We start from the raw sequence: 15032 nt of genomic DNA on the forward strand, positions 1-15032 counted from the left end.
TCGGGCAAGATACGCGGTGAAGTGCGCAGTTCTGAGAGAACGCGCGCCTCACCTGAGCTCTGCTCTAGAATGTCCTGAAACACTAGACTGCTAACTCCCCGATGCCGTTCGCCATCTTGGAGTTCCACGAATGCCAAGCTTCAGACCAGGGAGTGATTGGTGTCCAATTCTGTTTTCTTGACCTTAGCACACTTGCTGATTTTGAGCTATGGGGAATCCTGACATTCTTCTGTGATATTTCCAAGTGCCATGCCTGTCTGATTGGTTACAACATCTGTCCAGCATCTGATGTTCCTGCTTTTTAAGGCCGCACCAACAAAGAAAAATAGTCCCAAGTTAAAGTCAATATACTGCTGCAGTGCAGTATCAGCCTGATGCACCTCATCATTATTTATTGTCCTCTTGGACCCTCTCTTAGAAATGTCATTATACCGTTTGTAGCCTTTTTGGTAGGATGCAGGTGCCAAAAACACAGGTGGAAGCAAAAAGGACACACTGCAGATGCCGGACCAACCAATAGGTAGATGATGATAAGCTTTTCTTCCGCAAATAAGATAGGGGTTGTGAGAGTACAAAAAACTGCTATTGTTCATTCCTGAAATATTTAACACTTAAGTACAGTTACTTCTTCCCACAGCTATACTGCTCACACAGAGATCCGCTCGAGCTCCAGTGAGAGCGATAACATGAGGCCCATTTCCCTTGGTTGTTCGAGTGTTAGGGAAAACATAGCGCACAGAGGAATTTCCTCGACGATACTCTTCCATTTTCCATACAGTTCCATTAGCTTGTGGATCTCCTTCCTCATCATGGTAACACATTTTATTCAGCTGAGTGTTTAGTCCTCCTACATCAGCATAAGTAATATTAGCAACTTCAGAAGCCCACAACAAGGCAAACCAGGCTCTGCAGGAGCCATTATGTGAAAACGGCAAGGGAATATAGGGCGTTCCTCCCTTTTAGGTCCCGCCTGAGCCAGCACATGCGTTGCTCTGCGAGGCATTAAGTAAGGGCTTTTGAGCTCTGAACACATGTTATTTTTTCTGAGCCCGCAATTGGCTTGTGCATGTGTCTTTTTAAAAAACACAGCATGCAAGTGATGCAAGGTGGGCGATTGTCCTGCTTTATTTGTTGGAAGGCCTAGGGTCCTCGGGCGTGAGTTTCAACCTTATCTGTCTCCAATTATCGCGTTGGCGGTAATTGGAATCAGATGGTGCTCATTTTTTGTTGTTTCCTGTAAAAATGAACCTTGTGGTAGCTATAACCCCACAATTAGCTATAAACACTGCCACGGGCTAAGTTTAAGTCTTTGAGAATGGAGACTACACCAGGCTTCACAGATTTGGCTGGATTTAGTTATTTTACTTTGGTGTTCTATGTTTTTACTCTGCCCATTCTGTTTTGTTTAATAATTGGTGAATTCGCAATGAGTATTCATCCCGTCGGGTCTTTAAGGAGCCCATCCCTCTCTTGGTAGGCACGGATGCTGTGTGCCCACTTATGTCCCCCTCTTAGTGATTTAACTGTTAGAGCTGGCAACTTTCTTACTGGGCAACTAGGTTTGAGTTTGAGAGTGGGTGTAATATCTTGTGTTTTTTGGCAAATAAATTCCGTAATAACCTGTGCCTACCCAAAAAAAGAATACATCCTTGTGTAACGTAATTGTTGCTTATGAAAGGGTTCCTATACTTTCATGTCGAGTTTGCACTACTGGATTAAAACATAATCCTGCATTAAGTGCAAACATGCAGACAGTGACAGTTTTTTGCTTTAAAACCCCCACCCACCTGCTATTTACTGACAGTTACCCCACATATTTTCTCAAGTTTTCCAAACTCTTAAAGTTGGGGATTTTACCCCAAAAAACAATACATCCCTGTGATATGTAACTGGTGTTTATGAAAGGGCTCCAAATACTTTTGTGTTGAGTTTGCGCTATTTAAAACTGGATTCAAACATAATCCTGCATGAAGTGCAAACATGCAAACCCCCCAAACCCACTATTTATAGACAGTTATGCCACATACTTCCACAAGTTTTCCAAACTCTTAAAGTTCAGGATTTTTGTTAACTCGTCCAAACACCACTCGATGGCACATAATTACACACCATATAATAACACTCTACTGAATGCAACATACACTCCACATAATACTACTCAGTGCCACATAATTATACGCTACATAATTACCCTGCACTCAATGCAACATACACTACAAATATTACCACCCAGTGCCACATAATTTCACACCACATAACACTCTACTGAATAAAACATACACTCCCTATTATACCACTCAGTGACACATAATTACTTGCCACATAATTACACTGTACTCAAAGCAACATAAATACACTCCACAATATACCACTCAGTGCCTTATAATTACATGCCACATACTTACACTCTACTCAGTGCAACATAAATACACTCCACATAATACCACTCAGTGCCACATACTTATATGCTACATAATCACACAGCACTAAATACAACATATACTCCAAATATTACCACTGTGCCACATAATTACATGCCACATAATTACACTCTACTGAATGCTACATACGCACCACAAAATACCACTCCGTGCCACATAATTATATGCTACATAGTTACACTGCACTCAATGCAACATACACTCCAAATAGTACCACTCAGTGCCACATAATTACATGTCACATATTTACTCTACTGAATGCAACATACACTCCACACAGTACCACCCAGTGCCACATAATTATATACTACATAATTACACTGCACTCAATGCAACATACACTCCAAGTATTACCACTCAGTGCCACATAATTAAATGCCACATAATTTCACTCTACTGAATGCAACATACACTCCACACAATACCACTCAGTGCCGCATAATTATATGCTAAATAATTACACTTCACTCAATGCAACATACACTCCAAAAACCACTCAGTACCACATAATTACATGCCACATAATTACACTCTACTGAATGCAAGATACACTGCACATAATACGACTCAGTAACACATAATCATACGTCACATTTACATTTACACTATATTCAATGCAACATAAATGCACTCCACATAATACCACTCAGTGCCACATAATTACATGCAAAGTAACATGAATAGACTCAACATAATACCACTCAGAACCACATAATTACACATCACATATTTACACTCTATTCAATGCAACATAAATACATTCCACATAATACCACTCAGTGCAACATACACTCCACACAATACCACCCAGTGCCACATAATTATAAATAAAAATTGTGTCTTGTAAAGCGCACTGCTACCCGCACCGCAGGCCTCGTAGCGCTATAGACCGCTGGGGAACCCGTCCTGGCTTTCCCTGTGAGATAGTCCCTCCTGGGGGTCTCCAAGGTGAAACCAGGCATCCCCGGCGTTTGTGTGGGGCCGTTGTGGAGATGAGGCAAGCTAATGCCCAGAGTTGCCGAGTGTGATCTCTGGTCGGAGTAGCCACCGGTGCGAGAATTATCAGTCCGCTGACCCTGGTCCAAGACCCTGCCGCGTCGGGAATCGAACCCTGGTCCCGGGCCGTTCTCTGCTCTCGGGTCTGCCGCCTCTAACCAGTGAGCCACACCTCTCCATACTACATAATTACACTGCACTCAATGCAACATACACTCCAAATAATACCACTCAGTGCCACATAATTAAATGCCACATAATTACACTCTACTGAATGCAACATACACTCCACATAATACGACTCAGTAACACATTATCATACGTCACATTTACACTATATTCAATGCAACATAAATACACTCCACATAATACCACTCAGTGCCACATAATTACATGCCACATATTTACACTCTACTCAAAGCAACATAAATAGACTCAACATAATATCACTCAGAACCACATAATTACACATCACATATTTACACTGTATTCAATGCAACATAAATACATTCCACATAATACCACTCAGTGCAACCTAGTCACATGCCACAAAATTACACTCTACTCAATGCAGCATATACACTCCACATACCACTCAGTCCCACATAAATACTTGCCACATAATTACTCTCCATATTATACCAATCAGTACCACATACGCACACGTCAGAATTACACTATATTCAATGTAACAAAAATACACTCCACATAATATCACTCAGTGCCACATAATTACATGCCACATATTTACACTCTACACAATGCAACATAAAATCACTCCACATACCACTCAGAGCCATAAAATTACATGCCACATACTTACACTCTACTCAGTTCAACATAAATACACTCTACATAATACCACACAGTGCCACATAATTACATGCCACATAATGACACTCTACTGAATGCAACATACACTCCACACAATACCACTCAGTGCCACATCACTATATGCTACATAATTACACTGCACTCAATGCAACATACACTCCAAATAATACCATTTGGTGCCACATAATTACATGCCACATAATTACACTCTACTGAACGCAACATACACTCCAGACAATACCACTAAGTGCCACATAATTATATGCTACATAATTACACTGCACTCAATGCAACATACACTTCAAATAATACCACTCAGTGCCAAATAATTACGCATCACATAATTACACTCTACTGAATACAACATGCTCTCCCCATAATACCACTCAGTGCCACATAATTACACACCACATAATTACTCTCTACTCAATGCAACATAAATACACTCCACATTATACCACTCACTACCACATAATCACACGTCACAATTACACGATAGTCAATGTAACATAAATACACTTCCTAAATGCAACATAAATACACTCCACATACCACTCCGTGCTATATAATTACACATCACATACTTACACGCTATTCATTGCAACATAAATACACTCCACATAATACCACACAGTGCCGCATAACTATATGCTACATAATTACACAATACTCAATGCAGCATACTCTCCAAATACCACTCTATGCCACATAATTACACACCACCTGATTACACTAAACTGAATGCAACATACACTCCACATAGTACCATTCAGTGCCACATAATTGTATGCTACATATTTACATTGCACTCAATGCAGCATACACTACAAATACCACTCAGTGCCACATAATTACACACCACATAATTACACTCTACTCAATGCAACATAAATACACTCCACATTATACCACTCACTACCACATAATCACAGTTCACAATTACACGACATTCAATGTAACATAAATACAGTCCACATAATACCACTCAGTGCCACATAATTACATGCGACATATTTACACTCTACTCAATGCAGCATAAATACACTCCACATAATACCACTCAGTGTCATACAATTACACGTCACATACTTACACGATTTTCAATGCAACATAAATGCACTCCACATATTACCACACAGTGCCACATAATTATATGCTACATAATTACACTGCACTCAATGCAACATACACTCCAAATAATACCACTCAGTTCCACATACACGCCACATAATTACACTCTACTGAATACAACATACACTCCCCATAATACCACTCAGTACAACATAATTACACACCCCATAATTACACTCTAATGAATGCACCATAGACCCCACACAGTACCACTCAGTGCCACATAATTATATGCTACATAATTACACTGCAGTCAATGCAATATACACTCCAAGTAATACCACCCAGTGGCAGATAATAACACACCACATAATTACACTCTACTGAATACAACATACACTCCCCATAATACCACTCAGTGCCACATAACTACACTCTACCTAATGCAACATAAATACACTCCACATAATACTACTCAGTTGTGGAGAAGTGTGGCTCACGGTGTAGAGCAGGCAGACCCGGAAGCTGAGGTCAGACCCGGGACCAGGGTTCAATTCCCGACGCGGCAGGGTCTTGAGCTCAAATGTCTACGGACTCGATAATTCTCGCTTCGGTGCCTGCTCTAATCATGGGTTCTCACTCTGCAACTCTGGGCATTAAGCTTGCTTAATCTCCACAACGGCCCCCTGCGGCGGGATGCCTGGCTTTCACCTTGGGGATGCCCTGTAGGGGCTATCTCACAGGGAAAAGCCAGGACGGGTTCCCAAGGCAAGCGCCGGGAAACCTCCGGGTAGCTGTGCGCTCAATAAATGCAATAATAATAATAATAAGTAACACATAATCACATGCCACACTTACACTATATTCAATGCAACATAAATATACTCCACATAATACCACTCAGTGCCACATAATTACATGCCACACATTTACACTCTACTCAATGCAACATAAATAGACTCAACATAATACCACTAAGGACCACATCATTCCACTGTACTCAATGGAACATAAATACAGTACACATAAATCCACTCAATTCCATCTAATCACATGCCACATACTTACACTCTACTCAATGCAACAAATATATGTACACTCCACATAATAGCGTACAGTGCCACATAAGTATCTGCTACATAATTACACTGCACTCAATGCAAAATACACTCAACACAATACCACTCAGTGCCACATAATTACACGCTTTATAATTACACTGCACTCAATGCAGCATACACTACAAATACCACTCAGTGCCACATAATTACACACCACATAATTACACTACTGAATACAGCATACACTCCACACAATACCACTCAGTGCTGCATAATTATATCCTACATAATTACACTACACTCAATGCAACATACACTCCAAATAATACCACTCAGTGCCACATAATTACACGCCACATAAATACACTTTACTAAATACAACGTACACTCCCCATAATACCACTCAGTAACACATAATTACACACCCCATAATTACACTCTACTCAATGCAACATAAATACAATCCACAGAATACCACTCGGTGTTATATAATTACACACCACATACTTACACTCTATCAATGCAACATATATACACTCCACATAAAACCACACAGTGCCACATAATTATATGCTACATAATTACACTGCACTCAATGCAATGTACACTCCAAGTAATGCCACCCAGTGCCAGATAATTACACACCGCATAATTACAGTCTACTGAATACAACATACACTCCCCATAATACTACTCAGTGCCACATAACTACACTCTACTCAATGCAACATAAATACACTCCACATAATACCACACAGTGCCACATAAGTATCTGCTATGTAATTACACTGCACTCAATGCAACATACACTCCAAATAATACCACTCAGCGCCACATAATTACCTGTCACATAATTACACTCTACTGAATGCAAAATACAGTCCACACAATACCACTCAGTGCCACATAACTATATGCTACACGATTACATTGCACTCAATGCAGCATACACTACAAATACCACTCAGTGCCACATAATTACACATCACATAATTACACTCTACTGAATACAATATGCACTCCCCATAATACCACTCAGTGCCACATAATTACACGCCACATATTTACACTCTACTCAATGCAACATAAATACACTCCACATTATACCACTCACTACCACATAATCACACATCATAATTACACGATATTCAATGTAACATAAATACAGTCCACATAATATTACTCAGTGCCACATAATTACATGCCACATATTTACACTCTACTCATTGCAACATAAATACACTCCACATAATACCACTCTGTGCCACATAATTATATGCTACATAATTACACTGTACTCAATGCAACATACATTCCAAATACCACTCTGTGCCACATAATTCCACACCACATAATTACAGTCTACTGAATGCAACATACACTCCACATAATACCACTCAGTGCCACATAATTAAATGCTGCATAATTACACTGCACTCAATGCAACATACACTCCAAATAATACCACTCAGTGCCACATAATTACACACCACATAATTACACTCTACTGAATGCAACATACACTCCCCATAATACCACTCAGTGCCACATAATTACATGCCACATAATTACACTGTACTCAATGCAACATAAGTACAGTACACAGAAATCCACTTAGTGCCATCGAATTACATGCCACATACTTACACTCTACTCAATGCAACATATATATATATATATATATATATATATAAATATATATATATATATATATATATATATATTACACTCGAACGTTTTCTCCTCCAGAAAGAACGAAGACGACACACCAAGAGTCTGCTGTGCTGTGGAAATTTATTAGCAGCAAAAACAAATATATATGTATATACACACACTCCACATTATACCACACAGCGCCACATAAGTAGCTACTACATATTTAAACTGCACTCAATGCAACATACACTCTACACAATACCACTCAGTGCCACATAATTATATGCTACATAATTACACTGCACTCAATGCAGCATACACAACACATACCACTCAATGCCACATAATTACACAACTGAATACAACATACACTCCACACAATACCACTCAGTGCCGCATAATTATATTCTACATAATTACACTACACTCTATGCAACATACAATCCAAATAATACCACTCAGTGCCACATAATTATACGCTACATAATTACACTGCACTCAATGCAACATACACTCCACCCAATACCACTCAATGCCCCATAATTATATGCTGCATAATTACACTGCACTCAATGCAACATACACTCCAAATAATACCACACAGTGCCATATAAGCATCTGCTACATAATTACACTGCACTCAATGCAACATACACTCCACACAATACCACTCAGTGCCACATAATTATATGCTACATAATTACACTGCATTCAATGCAGCATACACTACAAATATCACTCAGTGCCACATAATTACACACCACATAATTACACTACTGAATACAACATACACTCCACACAATAGCACTCAGTGCCACATAATCAAACACCACATAATTACACTCTACTAATTGCAACCTACACTCCACACAATACCACTCAATGCCACATAATTATATTCTACATAATTACACTGCACTCAATTCAGCATACACTACAAATACCACCCAGTGCCACATAATTACACACCACACAATTAAACTACTGAATACAACATACACTCCACACAATACCACTCAGTGCCACATAATTATACGCTACATAATTACACTGCACTCAATGAAACATACACTCCAAACAATACCACTCAGTGCCACATAATCACACGCCACATAATTATACTCTACTAATTGCAACATACACTCCACACAATACCACCCAGTACCACATAATTATATGCTACATAATTACACTGAACTCAATGCAACATACACTCCAAATAATACCACTCAGTGCCACGTAATTACACGCCACATAATTACACTCTATTGAATACAACATACACTCCCCATAATACCACTCAGTATCACATAATTACACACCCCATAATAACACTCTACTCAATGCAACATAAATACACTCCACAAAATACCACTCGGTGCCATATAATTACACACCACATACTTACACTCTACTCAATGCAACATAAATACACTCTACATAATACCACATAATTATATGCTATATAATTACACTGCACTCAATGCAACATACACTACGAACAATACCACTCAGTGCCACATAATTACACACCACATAATTACACTCTACTGAATGCACCATAGACCCCACACAATACCACTCAGTGCCACATAATTATATGCTGCATAATTACACTGTCCTCAATACAGTGTACACTCCAAGTAATACCACCCAGTGCCAGATAATTACACACCACATAATTGCACTCTACTGAATACAACATACACTCCCCATAATACCACTCACTGCCACATAACAACACTCTACTCAATGCAACATAATTACACTCCACATAATACCACTCAGTAACACATAATCACATGTCACACTTACGCTATATTCAATGCAACATAAATATACTCCACATAATACCACTCAGTGCCATATAATTGCATGCCACACATTTACACTCTACTCAATGCAACATAAATAGACTCAACATAATACCACTCAGGACCACATCATTTCACTGTACTCAATGCAAAATAAATACAGTAAACATAAATCCAATCAGTGCCATCTATTTACATGCCACATACTTACACTCTACTCAATGCAACATATTTATGTACACTCCACATAATACCACACAGTGCCACATAAGTATCTGCTACATAATTACACTGCACTTAATGCCACATACACTCCACACAATACCACTCAGTGCCACATAATATATGCTACATAATTATACTGCACTCAATGCAGCATACACTACAAATACCACGCAGTGCCAAATAATTGCACACCACATAATTACACTACTGAATACAACACACACTCCACACAATACCACTCAGTGCCGCATAATTATATCCTACATAATTACACTACACTCAATGCAACATACACTCCAAATAATACCACTCAGTGCCACATAATTACACTTTACTGAATGTAACATACACTCCACACAATACAACTCAGTGCCACATAATTATACGCTACATAATTACACTGCCCTCAATGCAATGTACACCAAGTAATACCACCCAGTGCCAGATAATTACATGCCACATAATTACACTCTACTGAATGCAACATACACTCCACACAATACCACTCAGTGCCACATAATTATACGCTACATATTTACACTGCACTAAATGCAACATACACTCCAAACAATACCACTCAGTGCCAGACAATCACACGCTACATAATTACACTGCACTAATTGCAACATACACTCCACACAATACCACTCAGTGTCACATAATTATATGCTACATAATTACACTGCACTCAATGCAACATACACACCAAATAATACCACCCAGTGCCAGATAATTACATGTCACATAATTACACTCTACTGAATGCAACATACACTCCACACAATACCACTCAGTGCCACATAAATATACGCTACATAATTATACTGCACTCAATGCAACATACACTCCAAACAATACCACTCAGTGCCACATAATCACACACCACATAATTACACTCTACTAATTGCAACATACACTCCGCACAATACACTCAGTGCCACATAATTATATGCTACATAATTACACTGCACTCAATGCAACATACACTCCAAATAATACCACTCAGTGCCACATAATTACACTCTACTGAATACAACATACACTCCCCATAATACCACTCAGTAACACATAATTACACACCACATAATTACACTCTACTCAATGCAACACAAATACACTTCACAGAATACCACTCGGTGCCATATAATTACACACCACATACTTACACTCTACTCAATGCAACATATATACACTCCACATAATACCACACAGTGCCACATAATTATATGCTACATAATTACACTGCACTCAATGAAACATACACTCCAAACAATACCGCTCAGTGCCACATAATTACACACAACATAATACACAGCAGCCACAATGCTGTACAACATAGCCAAAAGTTCTGGCTAAATACATAAGGTCCCAAAGGCGAGACCTATTAGCTATGCCAATGCTTGTTCTGATGAGCTGCCATCATTCCACATACCCAGCAGTTGGTAACATTTGTAGCATTGTGTGTATTGTGCAGCATCTGAATAAAAATGTTATTGAGGTAGGACATTCTGTGCTTCTGCTCATGATAAGGAAGACTGAAGTAGTGATGTTGATTTCGAGCAGGAGCTACTCCCTTCACAACCCATGTTATTATAGCAATAATATCAACAATCAAAGTGAGTCTAATAATGAACATACTCTTTCGATCACAGACTCTTGCAGCAGTTTGCTTCTTCTCCGTAGGCATGTTCATCTCGTGGTTGAACAATAAAACAGATGGTGCTCTAAAGTCCTGGGCCGATGTTGGTTTCTTCACTGAGGTTGAGACGAGTAGTCACTAAAAGTTTACCCCCTTTGTAACTCAGTCTTTCACTACCAGGACAGTGACTCAGTTTTTTTCAGCTACGAAGTGTCTTTCTTCTGGGGTCACAGCTGATATCGAGATGTACCAGGTGACGTAGCTTGTCATTTCTCTGTGGCCAGGATATTGCAGTGATATGCCAACGCAGTTCGGCTTACTAGGTCTTGCAATACTTTCCGGCAATGTGACCCGGTTGGTCACTCGAACCGCAGTCCTGGTAGCCAGTAGCACCTTCTCCGGCCCTTGCCACCTCGGTACTATGGAGCTGGCTTTCTGGAAGGACTTGACTACCACATAGTCTCCAGGGCGCAAGCAGTGGCCCTAACATTGTGACCTGTCTGGAAGAGTCTCCCAAACCTGTTGATAAATAGAAGACAAACTGTCAGAAGATAAATAGAAGACAAACTGTCAGTCAACTGAGACAAATAGTCGTTCATCAAAACATAGGGTAAATCATGTATGGGTGTGGCATAGGAATACCCCAAATATTCATTGGCCTGTCCAAAAACCAGCTCATATTGTGTGAGGCCAGATCGTGTATGTGGTATCGATCTAATAGATAGCAATGCTAAAGGCAGTGCTTCAGGCCATTTCAAGGATGTGGAAGCATGTATCTTTGCTAGCTTCAATTTTAAGGTAGAGTTGTAGCGTTCTACTAGCCCTGCTGATTATGGGTGAAAAACTGCATGAAACTTCTGCTTAGTTTCTAACCCTTTCATAAGATACTCAACAACTTGCCCAATAAAATGGTGTCCATTGTCACTCCACAAAACTCCACAAATTCCAAATCTGGGGAAAAAACTCCTTTATGACCACATTCACTGTAGTAAGAGCTGTATTATCTTTCATAGTGTATACCTCCACCCATTTACTAAAGGGACAAACCACTACCAAGACATACATCAGATTATTACTGCGTTCAAGCTGGATATAATCCATTTGCATAACCTCAAAAGGTGCAACAGGTCTTGCAAACCCTCTTGTTGGACTTTGTGTTCCCTTTCCAGGACTATACTGAAGACAGATCAAACAGGACTGGACTATTTTCTTAGCCATACCGACCATCTCTGGATGATCCCAAACTTGATTAAGTTGCTTTGCTATTGTGGATGCTCCAATATGTGCCGGCCCATGTGCCATGTGAATCATAGGGTGTAAATAGGCTGTGAGTAACTTCCATTTCATCATTTCTTGATTCCTCCAACAGCCCCCATCATCCAATGCTCCCTCCTTGGACCATTGGTCTAATTGTTCAACAGAAGCAGATTGTTGCATGTCCAGGACCTCTTGCCTGGCATCATGCTAGATGTAGTACTTCTGTGTAGTCTGCAAAGGCATTGCCTGCTTCTATTTTATCAGCCACTTTCTTATGTGCGCTACACTTAACAATTGCCACTTTCTTAGGATACGTCAAGGCAGTAAGGAGATTATGTACTAGTTCCCCATGCCCTATTTGTGTCCCATGTGAAGTGAGGAAGCCTCTTTCATTCCAGAGTTTCCCAAAATCATGAGCCACTCCGAAAGCATATAGGCTATCAGTGTAAATGTTAACGAGCAGATCTCTACTAAGTTCACATACTCTTGTTAGTGCTATCAACTCAGCTGCTTGAGCTTACTTCTGTGGGATGCCAGCTGTCTCAACTACTGTCTGAAGTGTTATAACTGCATAAGCAGCAGATGTAGTACCATCAGGAAACTTCAGGCAAGACCCATCAACCCACAATTCCCCATCAACACTGTAAAGAGGTGTATCTTGTAGGTCAACACAACCCTTTGTTTGCTCTTCAGTAAGGGATATACAGTCATGTAACTCTTGTGACTGAGACTGAGTAGCTGGAAATGGCAATAATGTAGCAGGATTCAGAGTCAAACATCTTTTCAGTGTGGTATGAGGGGCCAAAATTGTCAATTCATATCCTGTCAAATAGGCACTAGTCAAATGTTGTGTTTTTGTTTGATTTAACAAAGCATCAACTGAATGGGGTACTAGCACAAGCAATCTATGTGGCAAGACTATTCCTTCACTCTGACGCATGGACACAACCGTCGCTGCAACCGCTTGAAAACACCCAGGCAATGCACGAGCAACTGGATCAAGGACAGCTGAGAAATATACATAAGGACGTTGCTTATCATCGTGTGTCTGTGTTAAAACAGAGAGTGCAACCGTCCCTCTTGTGTACATAGAGTGTGAATGCCTTAGTGTAGTCCGGAGTTCCTAATACTGGTGCAGAACAAAGAGCATTATGTAACTGTTGAAAAGCATTCTGGCATTCAGTGGTCCGTGGGAGAGGGGTCGTAGTGTCTTTAGTCGAAAGGACCAACAAGGGTTTAATAATGTGAGAAAAACTAGGGATCCACTGCTTACAGAAAGAAGTAAGGCCAAACAGTGCATGGACACCATTCTGAGTAAGGGGCACAGGAATGTCTAAAATGGTCTGTATGCGATCTTGTGTGAGTGCACGCCCCTCCTCAGACAGGAGGTGACCTAAATAGGTAACCTGCTGTCTACAAAATTTCAATTTCTTCCGAGAGACTTTGTGATGATAAGAGACAAGAAATTATAACAAGTACAGTATTCCTTCCTTACACTGTTCAGGGGTATCGGCAGCCAACTAGATGTCATCAACATATTGAATAAGAGCCACCCCTTTCAGTACAGGAAAAGAATAAAGCTGCTTTTTCAATGCTCGGCTATAAATGCTAGGACTCTCGGTATACCCTTGTGGAGCTCTACAAAATCAGTATGATCTATTATTCAATGTGAAGCCGAACAAATCAGGATGAATAGGTATTGAAAAAAATGCATTCTTTAATTCAATGACACTAAATGTAGTGGCAGTAGGAGGAACCATAGTAAGAAGTGGTGTGATGTCAGAGACTATCGGGTATTGGGGCACCACAATTTTGTTAACCTCTCGTAAATCAATAACGAATCTGTAAATTTTAGTATCAGTGTCTCTTTTAAAAATAGGAAGGATAGGGCTATTACAAATATTATAAGGGACTTCTTCCACAACCCGCACCTTGATCAAATCCTAAACAATGTGCGTCAATGCTTCTTTGCCTTCCTGAGATATTTTATATTGGGGCAGTCGAGGCAATGAAGCACCTTCCTTCACTTAAATATGTA

This window comes from Lissotriton vulgaris, chromosome 1_1, assembly GCF_964263255.1.
Source record: "Lissotriton vulgaris chromosome 1_1, aLisVul1.2, whole genome shotgun sequence".
NCBI lineage: Eukaryota > Metazoa > Chordata > Amphibia > Caudata > Salamandridae > Lissotriton > Lissotriton vulgaris.